We start from the raw sequence: 16,309 nt of genomic DNA, 5'->3' as shown, positions 1-16,309 counted from the left end.
CTAATCGGGGGTTTCCTGACCTTGCCAGTGTGGGATTAAACACATTCATTTACAATAGCTGGAAAGTTGCCTTACTTAAAATATAAAATATTAAAATTAAGACTTGACAGCTATTAAGAGAATGGATTGTTAAACTATTTGAGTTATGAAGATTTCAAATTGTAGGATACTTAAGGAATAATAATCAAACTAAACCAAATCTATAAAATAAACAAAAAGCAAAAGCTGAAACCAAGCAATTTACAGTGCCTGGAAACCAATTAAACCTGGCCTGGGCATGAAGTGGGAGGGGAGTAGGCAGAACCTGGGTGGGGCCTGGGTATGACCAAATGACACACGGTGATTTCTTAATCACGATAAGTCCTACAGAATGTTCGACCAACACTTTGAGACACTGCGGTAGATGATAGTCTGATGTTGATATGTTGCATATAGTCTTAAGCAATATGAATGGTTTGTTCTAATGACCCCCACAAAAGTTTTTTGATATGATTGTTTGACGTTGTTTGTGTAAACAAAACCGTGTTGATTTTTTTGCTATAAGAGAGGTATAATGTATCGCTAACTTAGTGAAAGCTTTACCATGAATTAGGGAGAGACAACCTTCCTTAAAGGAAAATGCATTATAGTGAACAGTTAAGTCTTTGAGGTAAAGTGTTTGGAACCCAATTAAAAGTTTAGTGAATAAACCTATTGTACCTGCTACCTTTCAGGTACAATAGGTTTATTACTAAAGACTTACTAAAGACTGCAAAATTCAGTAATCTAATATATAGGAGGTACCTAAATCATGTCAAGTATCAAAGACCTTTTTAAATAAAACATGTCACAAATGTCACCTGTGGATTGAAACGTAATCTGCATTGGAACTTAATCACAAACTTGACTGCAACTTGTTACATTTAAAGTCACAAGGGTTTGCACAAGTTCGAGAACAACTTAAATGTTAATGAATATTGAACTTCCTTTTGAAGCAAATGAATGCATGTAGGCTATGTTAAAATGTGTGTCAGTCCAGAAAAACCAACCAGTCCAGTAAATCAACCACTTAACATGTTTACGGATATTTATCATATAATATCTGACAAAACTGGATACATTTAACACACCTGCTACAAAAATAAAACATGATACATACTCCTACACATTTGGGTTTATGAGTAAAGAGCATATCTGATGTAAAATGTCAAATAGTGCAGTCACCATAGGAACCAATGGTCTATTCCTGCCAATTATTTTCTGGCCACCAGTGTTTGTCTTAATTCATGAAACTATCTATTACATATGTATACCGTATTTACACACATTCTTAAATACATAACATGAACTATACACGTTACAACTTTTGGTTTATGCATAAAGAGCACGTCTGATGTAAATTGTTAAATAGTTCAGTCACCATAGTAACCAACAGAAATTTTCTGCTGTGCTTAGTGCCAGTATTGCTGTTAATTCATAAAGCCTTATATTATATTATATTTAAATTACAGATGTATATCACATGTATGTGTTTTAAAACTAGAACATATAATTTGACGGAAGACAATGACCATTCGGCCCATCTAGTCTGCCCATTTATCCTGATTTAAAGGGTTTAAACCCCTATCAGTCCTTGTTTGGGTCCTGTAGTGAGGAAAGCTTTTTGTCTATCCCATGACTGTTTAATAATAACTGCCCATAATAATTTTGGGATTATTCCAACAGGTTCCCGTAGATTTGTCTGTTTTTACATTGGAGCGTTAAAATAGAACTTCTTCCTCTCTAAACACAGCTGTTTCACATGTCACCTTATTTCTCTTTGCTAACAAGGGCCCCTCACCTTCATCCTCTGTGAAAACAGAACAGAAATATTTGTTCAGGCAGTTGGCTAGATCTGTATCCTCATTTATACAATTCCCATAATGTCTTAAGATGAATTATTCCTGGTTTATGCTCTATTCTCTCACTTATATATCTAAAAAAGGTTTTATCACCCCTTTTGTGTTAACCTGGCAATTTTCTCCTCGTTGTGTGCTTTGGTGCATCTAATAGTGCACTTTGCTTCCCTAGGCTCAGCTTTATATTTACCCCCATTTTCCTCTTTTTTTTTGTTTATATTTCTTAAAAGCTTGCTTCTTCTCCTTCAGTATATTTGCCAAATCTATGGAGCACCACAGTGTTCTCCTTTTTCTTTTAGTCTTACTAAAAAGTTTAATGCTATGTTCTGCTGCCTTTAGCAGTACATCTCTTAAATAGCTCCATCTTTCCTAGACACCATCTAAAGGTTCTCACACCATCAAAGACAGACCTACCTGTGTCTCCATTTTAGGAAAATCCACATTTCTAAAACCAAAAACTGTTTGGTTTTAGTGTGGTGCGATGTAACCTCTCTCCACTGATATATTATCAATCAGTGATCACACTGATTGAGAATCATTGAAGCCCAAACACTTTCCTACAGTGACATCATAAATAAAGCCCCCATTTTCCTGAAAATATTATCTTGGAAGTCCTTTTCCCAAGTTTGTCACTTAATGCCCTATTTTATTTTTTCAACTCACCATAGGAACCAATGGTCTATTCCTGCCAATTAGTTTTCTGGCCACCAGTGTTTGTCTTAATTTATGAAACGATATATTACATATGTATATCGTATTTACACACATTCCAAAATACATAACATGAACTATAGACATTACAACATTGCCATTTACTTTGCCATTAATAGCTACATGGGGTATGACCACTGAATCATCACCCAGCTCCTCCCAACAATCTGTCCATCCGGTCAACAACATGCTAAGCATGAGCACCCAGGGGACAACATACTGTATGGCATTCTGGGTCTTGGCAGCAGACTAATTATTTTCCTAATAACTGAGTCCCGAACCACCACGACCTGTCTAGCCTTACTAGCAGTTTTCCCCATCTGCCATATACTTGTTCTGCCATTCATTCTGAAGAAGAGACATTTGAGGTCCCATGAGCTTATGTGACTCTGCATCTTCTTTCGGGCCATTATTGTTCCTAACTGCATAATTATTCAATCTCCCTGAAGCTTACTGCAACCTCTTTAATTCCTATTACATTACATTTATTTATAAAGCGCCGGCCGATTCCACAGCGCTGTTACATTCATTAGAACAATTTATAAACACATACAATAACAAACTGGTGCAAAGCAGAAGAGGGGAATGGGTTATTTTGCAGATTTGAGAGGTATGTCTGGTTTAAGTAGTAAAATCCACCACAGAAGAATATCATGAATAGTTTTCTGCTAGTCCGCAGAAATATTTTAACTGCTTTACTTGTTGGCGCTAGTGGTTTCAAATATAATCTCTTGGCTTCAGGGAGGTTTTAATATATCCGGAAGCCTTTGCCAGTGTAAGGAGCAGGGCCAAGTAAGTAATGCCTGTTCATGATCCTATTTGGCTAGCATTGCCTCTAGCCACATGACTGATGTGCATGCCGTTGAGTTAGAAGCTGCAAATATAGCTGTAATTGAACTGCGCAGCCAAGTAGCATTCCAGAAGGTATGGCTATTTTTATTTTGATCAGGATATTTTGTGTGGCCATGCAGAGAACAAAATGTAGCCCTTCATACACCACAACCCACATAGCCTCTATATTTACCTAAACATTACATTCTAGTCTGTGTGGTAATGCCTGCCAAACATATTAGAGACTAATGCTCTCACTAAGATTGGAAGCAAGAACACACGAGCATATTGAGTGGGCTAGTTCTTTACAGCCCATGTTGTAAGATATCACATATAAATGTGATGATTTCCTGTGACCATCAATTCAAAAGGGTTTGCAACAGGTAGATGCTGTTATGGCTTGTAGACTAATGTCCAATAGACATAGGTCTCCTCTGCACTGTCCAGTGAAAACAGCACACTTTTGAGATATGTGCTGTCCTTTCTTATAGGATGGTGTTATTGTCACCAGACTTTTATTTGGATTACGTCATTTAAAATGTTAATTTTGAGCATTGAATAGAATAAACCTTCCAGTATTTATGTGCATTTGAGTGGGAATATCGGATGCAATGGCCCACACTTTCCATTAATCATTCTGAGAATTTCCTCTTCATTTGGATAGTAATTACAAGCAATGCAATCATGTTCAATAACAGGACAGCACAATTTGCATGGTGGTAGATCCGAAAAACAACGCAAAATAGTTTTTCCCCTTTGAGACAGACATGTTTTGGTATTCGTGGCACGACCAAGACATGTTTCTCATGATAAATTAACTGAATTCATGCATGAAATCAGAATTCTTCAGCTTTATGAACTAGAAGAGAAATTGCATATTGGCCTCCGTTAATTTGTACTATTTGTACTATTTGCCCACTAATGTAGCGCATACAAGTTGACTAATTATACAAGGTTACAAATTCTCAGATATTATATTTTTATTAGTTATTTTACGAGAACACAACACAAATCCCAAAACTTTGAGGAAAATTGTTTTACTTATCCATTGCCTGTCTAAAGCTCAGAATAAAGCAATTCTTCCTTCCTTTTCCCCAATCTCCCAATTTTGCTTTAGCTTTGGGTGCAGTGAGCCCTCTGTGTACCATCTATATACAACAGCTGTATTTACTTCAATGACACAAGTGTGTTTTCAATTTAAAAATGATATTGTATATATGTATTTTGATAGGACGTGACTTAACTTCATCAGTGTGTGGTGTTTTGTTTTGAAGAGGTGACTTATAAAAGGACCTCAGCATATCTCATTGGATATCTTATTGCAATGGATACACACACATACATATAAATATACACACACATAATGCAGCATGTGGAACCTAACAAAGGCAGAGCTAACAAGCCCAGGAAGTGGAAAGTCATAGGTGAAATGCAATAAGATGACATTATATGTGGTATGCATCCATGTTTCTGTGTGAACACAGAAATAGAATAAGATGCTAACATTTTATGTTCGGTATCACATGTACATGTGTGTAAGTAATACATACACACTATGCATTCCAAAGGAACCTTATTAACCCCTTGATAGGGAGACAACATCAGCCATGTTTTCCAGGCCACATATAATTTTTATATATTACTGACCAGCCCGGATAAAGTGCTGCCGTATAGTATGGAGAAGTATAACTGACTAATTGGTTCCCTTCTATAGGTCTAAACATCCCATATACTGCAGGGCAACATTTTATCTGGGCTGGTCATCAATATGTAAAAATTATATGTGTCCTGGAAAGCATGGCCGGTGTGGTCAATTGAGGACAATTAACATCACAGAAATACATCCCGTTGACTACAATTGGCGTGCCTGGGACGTCATGAGGTTAATCGCCATGTGGTTAAACACTTTCTTCTCCCAAAAAGTGTTGCTGTAATGCCTCGATGTCAAGACATTCAGCAACACCGAAAACCGCAGCAGGGGCTCGGGCTGATCACTCCCTGGAGTGTCAATGTGCACCATATTAAATATGATGCCAGACGCCTGGTTTAAAAGAGATTAGAAGACTCAAACCATGTTGCTTAAATGCTTAGATATTGAGCCATTCAGTGACACAAAAAACCCCAGGAGCACCTTTGCAGGTTAAATACAGTTACTGCATTTAACCATGGAAGTCAATTGACTCCAGCTTACTAATCACATTCTGATTAGTAAAACAAATAATAATAATAATAATAATAAAAAAGAAGAAGTAAAATGTGGTAACTTGATGGGGTAAAGTGAATTGGCCCGGTTCAAAGATGTCCCAAATAGGACTTAGGCTTAGACTGAACAGATGTCAAAATTCCAATTAATTAAAAGTGCACCTTCCAAATGCGACCTTTTAGCCCCCAAACAACCCAACAAACTAATGCATAGGTGATATCGTTTTCTTCAATAGATGCTGCCGGACACATATCGGGGTGTTGTTTAACAGTGACATATACCAGGAGTGGTATACATACAAAATTACTACCACAACATTTGACAAAGGCTGGTAGTAGAATTATTGCATAGAAATAGTTAAAATACTAGCATTTGAAATACCTTGCAGTGTCTAGTTTAAATTACAGCTAAGCATTAGCACCGCAGAAATGTTAAAACAGCAATTGCCACGAAGGGTACAAAAAAACAAAAACAGCACTGTCCGTAAGCAGTTAAACATTGGGAACATTGCAAACTCAAGCTCACTGCCAATGTGTAGCAATATTATCAATCTTTTATCATAGTGTTGATAGGCTGCGGCATACCACCACAAAATGCAGAGCCACTGGTTGCTCATTTTTTCTGTGCATTACAGTCTAACATCTCCACTTTGGTATCGTATTTCCAAAGGACATTGGTCCAGAAGTCTTGTGGTTTGTTCAGATGCAACTTTGCAGTAAGTCTTGCTGCCATGTAAAAACAGGACGCTTTTGAGATATGTGCTGTCCTTTCTTATAGGGTGGTGTTATTGTCACCAGAATTTTACTTAGGTTACACGATTTAAAATATAAATTTTAAGCATAGAATTGGAATAAGCTTTCTAGTATTTATGTGCAATTGGGTGGGAATACTGGATGCAATGGCCCATACTTTCCATTAATCATTCTGAGAATTTACTCTTCACTTGGATAGTAATTACAAGCAATGCAGTCATGTTCCAAGAACAGGACAGCACACTTTGCATGATGGTATATCCGAAAAACAGTGGAAAATAGTTTTGTCCCTTTGAGACAGACATATTTTTGTATTCATGGCACAACCAACACATTTTTCTTTGCAATCCTAAGGCTAGGTTTCCACTTGGGTTTTTTTTTTGCAAAAACGCCCATAAAAAACGCTGCGGCCAGATGTTAGCTGTTCTTCAATAGGAAATCGCACAATGCCATAGCCACTTGGCGTTTTTCTGTTTGGCGTTTTTTCAGTCCTCTTTGGCGTTTTACTGCTTTTTTGGGCTCTGTGGCAGTTTTTCAAAATCGCAGCATGTTGACACTCTGGTGTTTTTTGCAAGGAAATCCTGGCGTTTTTCTCCAATAGAAGTTTATGGGAGAGAAAAAACGCCATGAAAAAGCCATGTGGGTTTTGCCTTGGCGTTTTTTATGGCGTTTTATTCCACAGTTACAATGCAGAGGATGGACCCAGTATCTGTGTGTCCTACGAGAAATAGGCTGGAAACAAACAGTTTCACATAAAACAAAGTTCATATTGAATTTTACACCATTTGGAACAAACATGCCATTGCAAACAAACATACCCAACTGGATCCTGCGTGCCAAAAGCAACAGCAAACAATTTGCACCATCATTTGGGGCCAATCTTCCTAGAGGAGCAGACATTCGGAATAAAGCATGCCTTACAAACCACAGAAAAGAGACAAAAGGGTCCGCTGGGGCGTGTTTAAGTAGAACTCTACCAACGAAATGACATCAGGAGGGGGCAGATACTTGCCATTTATCCTAATCCCTTTTAGCTGGGTGAAAATTCCAACGTGTAAAGGCTGGAAAAACTGCCTACGGTCAAAAAAGCAATTTCCACAGAAAAAAAAACTCCAGAAAAAACTCCAGAAAAAACTCCAGAAAAAACGCCAAAACGCAGGTAAATGCAGTGGCAGTTTTCTTGGCGCTTTTCCTGGCGTTTTTAATCAAGAAAATAACGCAGGACAAAAACCCAAGTGGAAACCTAGCCTAAGACTTGCTGCCATGTTCTTTTTAGAGAGAAGAGGCTTTCTCCAAACAAACATACTTGTTCAGACTGTTTCTAATTTACTGTCATGTAAAATGTAACATCCTAACTGAGTCCTGTAGAGTCCGAGATGTAACGCTTGTTTTTTTTTGCAGTTTCTCTGAGCATTGCACAATCTGACCTTGGGGTGAATTTGCTATAGAGCGATGGACCTTAAATTGTTTGGAAATGGCCTTATAACGCTTCCCAGATTGATGGGCAGCAACAATTGCTTCTCTAAGATCAGTGCTGATGTCTTTCCTCCTTGGCATTCTGTTAACACACACCTGAATGCCCCAGATCAGCAAGCTGCTAAAACTTCAGCATTTAGAGAGGCGGTCACACTTGCTGATCAATTAATCAAGGGCATTTGACTAGCAGTACAGGTATGCTACTTAAAATCTTTATTCTGATTGCAGCAGTAAGGGTGTACTCGTGTTTGTTGTTCATCTGAGATTGTAATTTTTAGGCCTGCTAAGGAACAGATCATTGTTATTATATCCTAATATGTAAAAGCATATAATTCAAAGAGGGTGTACTTTCTTTTTTCAATAACTGTATAAGATATATATATATATATATATATTACTTTTGTGGGGTCAAATTGAAACATGGAAGGACTACATTGCTCAAATGCACCGTGGTCTCAACAAAGTGATTTGTGAAAATCACATGCTTGAAAACTAATGCACATGTTCCAAATTTGACACTGTGTACTGAGGGAATTTGTTTGAGCCCTTGCACATATCGTGCAAAACAACACATCCTGCCCCTAGATTGCCCAATGTTGTCTGTTTTTCAAAGATATATACATTTATGAGGTAAAATTGAAACATGAGACCATTACAATGTTTCAAATGGGACATGGACCCAATGAAACAATCTGAAAATCCCAAATTTCTGGAAGCTGAAATGTGCAAGTTCCAGTTTTGATCCTGCAGTCATACTTGTCCATGTGGACCAGGGCCGTAGGAAGGGTGAGGCGAGAGAGGCACTCGCCTCTGGCGCAGCTGCAAGGGGGCACACAGCCGCCTGATCAGCAGCTGCAGCATCCAGGACTGTTTGGGGAGATCACCGATCTCTCTAACAAGCCCAGCATTAAGTTTGCCATCCAAACACATTGGGCACTCTGGGCAGTTGCCCAGGGGCCCAGCGTTCTAGGGGCCCCGTGGTGAATGACATTGCTTTCAGCAATGTGATTCACCATGAAGCCCCTAAAAAAAACAGTAGCGTATCTATAGGGAGGGGGCGAGCAGAGAGGTCACCTCCACTGGGCCGGTCTTCAGGGTACTGACGAGGCAGCTGCAAATTGTGCTCTGCTCATCAGCAATTGCCAGCGCAAAATCAGTTCCAGGGAAGGCTGGGGTAAATGTCTGTAGTGGTGGAACTGGGGGGGGGGCAACATAGTAGTGCACCATGGGGTGAGGGGTCTGATATTAAAGTAAAACAATGGCGGTCACTCCCTGCTTGCAGATCCTGGCTGTCTGCCAGAGATAATCTCATCAGCAAGTGATGGGATGATATACTGCTGGGGTTAGCCACAGAAGTCTTTACAAAATCAGGGCCCATAGTCAATAGGAAGGAGGCTGGCAGTCAGGCCTCTCCAGGTGCCCCGGTGATGGAGGGTTCCGTCACAGGAGCACTAAAGCAGAGGTCTGGAGTGACAGACCTCGCACTCCCACCACAGGATGGAAGATAGAAGATGATAGAAAATGAGAAACATAAGAGATGGGGAGAAAGGGGTGTAAGGGCTCTGTATATATGTGTGTGTGTGAGGGCAGTGTGTGTGTATGGGCAGTGTATGTGTTAGAGCAGTGAAGGTATTTGTATGTTTGTAAGCTGGTGTGTATGCATATGTGTGTGTAAAGGCAGGGGAGCGTAAGGGCAGTGTATGTGTATATGTGTGTTTATGGACACGTGTGTGTAAAGGCAGTGTGTATGGGTACGTGTGTGTAAAGGCGGTGTGTATGGGCATGTGTGCGTAAAGGCAGTGTATGTGTATATTCGTGTTAATGGGCAGGTGTTTGCAAGGGCAGTCATGTGTGAGGGCAGTGTATGTGTATATGTGTGTTTATGGGCAGATGTGTGTAAGGGCAGTGTATGCGTATATGCGTATTAATGGGCAGGCGTGTGTAAGGGCAGTGTATGCCTATATGCATGTTAATGGGCAGGTGTGTGTAAAGGCAGCGTGTATGTGTGTTTATGGACAGGTGCATGTAAAGGCAGTGTAAATAAAATATCCTCTGTAAAAAAAATAGCTGGGGGCCACAATTTTCCATTCTTGCCTCTGATGCAAAAGGAGCTAGCTACGGCTCTGATGTGGACCACCATTAAAAAGGGTAATTAATTATTAAAAAGGGACATTTTATTACATATTGTACATTCTACAACCATTTTTAATCAATTTTTTTTTTAACTCGACAGAGTTTACTGATTGTTGTAATTTTTGAGATAGGAGTTCTATTAGCTACAAAACCTTTCATGGTTAGATTTCCACTTAAGCAAGTTTGTGGTTAATGCTATTATAATTTATCAGATAATAAATGTAATGAAATATAATGACAGTTACTATTGCAGCACATGCATTCATTGCATTCTACAATACATAGAAGCAGACATCTTTAAACTTAAATTAATTGGGGAATGGCTACATTTATTTGTTTTGTTTTGTTGTACTTTTACAGCTTTTAGAACATTTTCCCATAAATGAAAATACTTTAAGTAGTTGTTGCTGTTATACTTGCAACCTTTCCTACTGGAAACAGATGTCAACTCTGCAACTCATCACTGTTACAGACCATTCCACAGACAGATTAATGAAACAAAAGTCATCTTGATTAAACATCTGGAGGTCTATGTTTCAGTCTCTCTCACACAATAAATACATACTTCACCATTTTTTTTAAAAAAAATAGATTATTGTTTTTCTGTTTATTGCTTATGCACACTGGAAAGGGTGAATAAATTACTGGGGCTCAAATCCAAACCTGCAAATATTTACACAAAATAATCATGAGGTAAAACCAATCACACAATACATGTTCAGGGAAGCTTAAAGGGACAGTTTACCGCCTCTGCCAGCTCCACCAAAAAAGAGTGGATATTAAAGTACTTTAATATGCATTATTAAAAAAATATGTATATAGCACTTACCTGAAGTAGGACTTGAAGCTCTGCCCTCCTCCATGATTCTCTCCACAGATTGGCCTCTTATAGCAGCCAATCAGTGTCAGGAAAACACTCCCATTGAATTCAGCTTTCAGCTTGAGGGTGGGCAATGGGGCAAATGCATATTCTGCAGAATTCCCCCGCCCCCAATGCATTTCCAAAATGTCACGCAAACTTACAAGGGCCTCCCAGTTATTATATGCATCAAGGTACATATAATGGCTTAACTGTAACTTTAAGGATAGTAATTCATTTGGCATTGGATGGCTTACATTGCCCATGTTAAATATGTACTGGAGTTGAAAGGTTTAAATTGTAAACCATATTTTACTTTCTTTGAATCAATATTTCCCTTCATATAGTTAGCTAATAGGAATTAATACATTTATGGGCATAATGCCAATAAGCAACTTCGCTTAGTTAAAATAACCACAACAAGAGTATCTAAATGAACTACATGCAACCAATGTAACATTTTTAAGTGTCAGAAGTGTCTTGGCAGAAATCTATGTATATTTTATTGTGAAGTGGGGACCACCCTGTACACGACTTCTGCCAAGACACTTAAAATATTAGATTAGTAGCAAGCAGTTCAATGAACTACTCTTGATATGGAGTTAATGTTTAAATAGCAAGAAGAATTAAACCCAAACTACCCTGGCAATATATATACCTCACTAATTAGCATTACTGTAGTCTATTATGTGTAATTACTGCTTTAAAAAATGTTAAATAAAAAAAAAATTAAGGGTCCCAAAACATTTTGGTTATATCCAGACTAAAAAAAAATAATTTGTGTGGGTGCACAAAAAATTAAAACAGATAATCATGGTAAAAATGCTGAAAAAGTCTCAAGTTTGGTGCACAAAACATCCTCAGTGAAGAAGAGGTTTAAAAAAAACCCAACATATTTTAGTTGCACAGTTTAACCTCTTAACACGGCTATAAGTGCACTATTATGTCTGTAAAAAGGGTCATGATGCATTAGTACATCAGGTGTTTTTGCAGTGGGAAGGAGATCTCCCTGCTGCTAAATGGAAGATCAGGATATCTAAATATAGCATGGACTCTCCCTTCTCAGCAGGAGCCAGCATTGCTGACTTAACCAATAGATTCAGTGTCATAAAAAATAAAGATAATTTAAAAAATAGATAAAATAAATAAAATAATAAAACAAGGACATGAAATTAAGTTATGTGGTTATTTTGCCACTGTTTGAAACACATCCATTAGGTATAGTAGTCACTTAAACGAAACATTTTCAAAACATTTATGCTTATTGAAACACACATCTGTATGTGTTAACAAAAGTCATTTAGTTAGGCTAAAAGCTGGCTACAAAATACTGCATGCCACCTTTAATCTGAATGTTTAAATGTCGGATCTTGTGTTGGATTCACTGCAAGATCATAAACAAGAACTTTTTGGTAAGCACAATTACCGCTCACCATATGTTCATAATTACATTGCACCTACCTTTCTGTTGCTATTATTTTACATGTGGGAAATAGACCCCACCCTACAACAAACAGGTCAAAATATGAAACAGAATAGTGTTCATTGTTATATAATTTGAACAAACATTACTTAACCAGATAAGTAAAACATATAGTAAAATAATGTAGAAAATGTTTTTGATACCATCAGCAACACATTTACCCTCAGCACCACCAGCCCCCTCCTCCGTGCTATCACCCGTACTGACATCATATCCAAGCGCTATGCCTGTTAAGGACACTTGTTAGTCCTTTTCTTACACATTGTCTTTTGACATTTTACTAGTGAGGGTCCTACTAATGTAGCCTTGTTAAGTCAGTGGCTAAACAAAATGTAAGCCGCTTTCAAACCACACCATACAACAGTGTCTGTGGGGGTAATTGTTCAACTCTACAATGATGGCAAGGAATGCTTTGGGGCTTGCAACAAAAGCTTTAGCTCATAGTAACCCCCTGTGTTTTTTATTACATAATAACACCCATGTATTGGATTTTACAGTGAAACACTCTCATTAAAACAATAGAGCAGTGAGTTAATGGAGAAAGGAGAGGTTTAGTAATTAGTAATTAGAGAAAACAGCTTCTAAATCCATGTTTTGCCAATGGGGTTGTGATCCTAAAGCCTAAGAGGAGAAATTATAGGCCTGAACTCGGTTTAAAACTAGACCTATAAGACGGAGCCTTCTATAATATAAGAACATTTTACTGAGAATTTAAATTGGGACAGCTTTCCAGTGGTCAATGTTAATATAGTGACAGAATTCAAAGATCCATGGGATAGGCATAATGTTATTCTGGGTATAGTGTCTAAGTCTAAGGACCAAATAAGGTTTGAGATTTTTACAGCATAAGTAGACTAAATGGGCTAGATGGGCCTTATTTTTTAAATGGTCATCAAAGCAAGCACTAGCTTCATTCAATGTGTTATATTCAAATCAAGTCTTCGCTTCAGTAACCAACTACTGCCATATTCCTGCAGGTTTAGCAAAGTAACCTGGTGAGTCACAAACAATATGTGCTGTTAAAAGGCAGTAAGGGCATGCAAGAATGCTTTTTAAGTGCATGTTCTTTTTGGTTAATCAGATGAGAACCGTTTGTAGTCCATGAGACCAGTAACCGAGACCTCTAACTGGATTGGAAGACAATATTGGACAGTGGGTTTGCAAAAGGCATTATATAATGTCCACAAATGCTTCCATTAGTCATAATTTCCATCTTGGAGATTAGCAATGAGCTATTGTATTGTTTACCAGAGACAGTATAAGGCGTCTGTTTAGTAGAGTAAGACAAGAGAGCTAGAACACGTAGAAATGGTTAAAATGCAGCTGCCTTAAAACATATTATGGAACATGTAGAACTGTTTATAAAAAAGCATAAATATTTTAGACGACTTCTTTTTAATCTGATACTAGCAATAAAAATGGGAACTTTAAGAAGGCCAGAATAATCTAGGACAGAGCCTATAAAAATAGTACCCATGAGACTAATGTGAAGTAAGGAGATGTACAAATGTTCTGCTATTTAAATTTAGATTTATGTTCTCAAAACAATGGCTTTATGAATATGCAGCTGGCCTTTCAACTTGCTATTTTCAACATGTTGCTGAAACCCATGTAATGAGGGTCATTGACGGACATTTAGCTGGACGGACAGCTTGAAGCTTGTGTCCATGAAATAGCAAAATAATTGTTTATAACATCTTGTCATATTAGTTTAATAAACAGATTAGTTAGTAACCATACAATCCCCTATTTAGGGAGCAATTTTTATTTTGCCCAAGGTTAGTCCTCATTGGTTTTAGAATTTGGCTTATGCGCTACATTTGGTGGGAATGTGCTGAAGCTGAGATGGGAGCTTATATGACATGACATGAGCTAGTCACTTAGCTACTCCCAGGGCTTTGTGTGCAAGGTCGCAAATACCTATGTTAGACCATGATTTGAAGTTTGAGTGAATACCTGAATAGGTAATTCTCGTTCTTGTACCCAAGAGACAGGAGCCAAAAACTCTTATTGTTAATGTCAGCAGGAGAAACGTTTCCTTCACGTAGGCCCCTAATAGAGTGGATAAGATGTTCATGCCTTGTTAATGTGGGCACCTATAAGTTCTGTGCTTTCTCTCACTCATTGTTCAGTTTAGTTTCCATTTGTTACAACAGCCAACTACTACTAATACTCAGAAAAAAGCAGTCAACTGGAATACCACTGTCTCAAGCACCCATCAGGGCCTGCTCATTCATTAGCTAGTTTTCTTTGGATTGAAAGAATACATAAAATGTTGATGTGTTTTAGCGATTGAAAATCTTCCCCTCGTTATCAATAAAGTTTTTTTTAAATTGTTTTATTAATAGGGAAACAGCTTAGTGCCTCTTGAAATGGGATATATGCATTAAGGGTCCCAAGTGTAATAGAAATGCAGTATATCACTCATGGTATTCATTGTTCTCATCCAAATAAATGTACTATTTTTTGAATGGTCAGATCATGGGGGTGCTTGAGTCCTGACTAACAGACATCCCATGATGCAGCTGGCATTCCCAAACCTTACTTAAGTAAAACTGACAGGGCTGAAGAGTAAACAAATGCCCTAACAAAATAAACACTTTCAACTTTATTGCACGAAAAAATAGAGGCTGCATTTTTTTGCGTTATGTATTAAATAAAGTGTGGTGCCTTTTAAATTCTTCTCTTATTAAAACATTTATCAAAAAAACACGATGCTTTGTAATTGTAAGTCATTAGGATGATATTGTCAGGATGTTCTCACCATCATTGCCATTGTTAAATAAACTCTGTTTTGGGTTCTTAACGCATATGGCTTTGCTGCCATTACAACAGGTTTTTGTTACTTGCTTTTTATTTGTTGCAGACATTCATGTTACAATATGTAACAACATGTAACAAAAGGAAAAGTCTTTCTTAAGAAAACTGTGTCTTTCTTATAGGAAAGGCACAGTTTCATAAAGTTACATATCATGTAATATCCTTGGACAAGGCAATGTTATAAATCAAATAAAGAGTACAGTAATTATTTACATAATGATTTATATTAACTATATAGTTACGAAGAACTATATTGAAAAAAAAAAAAACATTAATTAAAGTGTGGTATCCGCAGAAAGCACACAGCTGTCCTGAAAGGTGGAAAACCACAAATATACTACACAGTCAGACACTCATATAGGGCTTATATCTATGGATACCTTCTCCTATACTCACAGTGGATACCTCCACATATACTAAAACATACACAGACAGACATATTCTTATGAATATATACATATGCTAACCTACACACATTCATACAAATACACATACTTACATACACTGCCTCACTGGCACCAATCACCTGGCCTCTTTGTTTTGGTCTTATGCCACATAGTGACCATGTGTCACTCAGCTCCTCATGGCTCCCTGTGTGGCCCCTTAGGTTACATACATTTAAGTATAAGTTAGTACTTGGATTACAAGGGCAGCAGGTTGTAGGTTTAGTGGGCATGTGGCTTCAGTAGGGAGACGTCCGTCAAGGGCATATGCAAACCAAACCAACCCAACCCTTTGTCTCAAGGGCTGTATTCACTAAACAAAGAATTGAAAATGTTCTTTTCATGCTATCAATATTAATTATAAACAGCCAAGCCAAGTGAGCTTCTCCTACAAAAAACAGTGACCTAGTCCAGCATAATGCATGTTATTTCCCAGGATTCTGGGATTTTTACGGGCGTCCGGGACATGTGGTCAGTCTTAAAGAGTTGCAGTAATTTTGAGAAAAAACAATATGTATACAAAACAGGATTTTTATTGATAGTACTATTGACAATTATAGGTAACAAAAGATTATTTCAGTAGTATAGTCAATATCAGAAAGATACATATAGCATTTCATGTTTATTTATTTAGCACAAACAGAGCCCATTACAGTTTTCAATATAATATAGGGGAAGTAACTAATAACAGTCGTATAATAAGTACAGTAGGTATACAAAC

This window comes from Spea bombifrons, chromosome 2 (assembly GCF_027358695.1).
Source record: "Spea bombifrons isolate aSpeBom1 chromosome 2, aSpeBom1.2.pri, whole genome shotgun sequence".
Taxonomy (NCBI): Eukaryota; Metazoa; Chordata; class Amphibia; order Anura; family Pelobatidae; genus Spea; species Spea bombifrons.
This window is presented reverse-complemented; position numbering follows the sequence as displayed.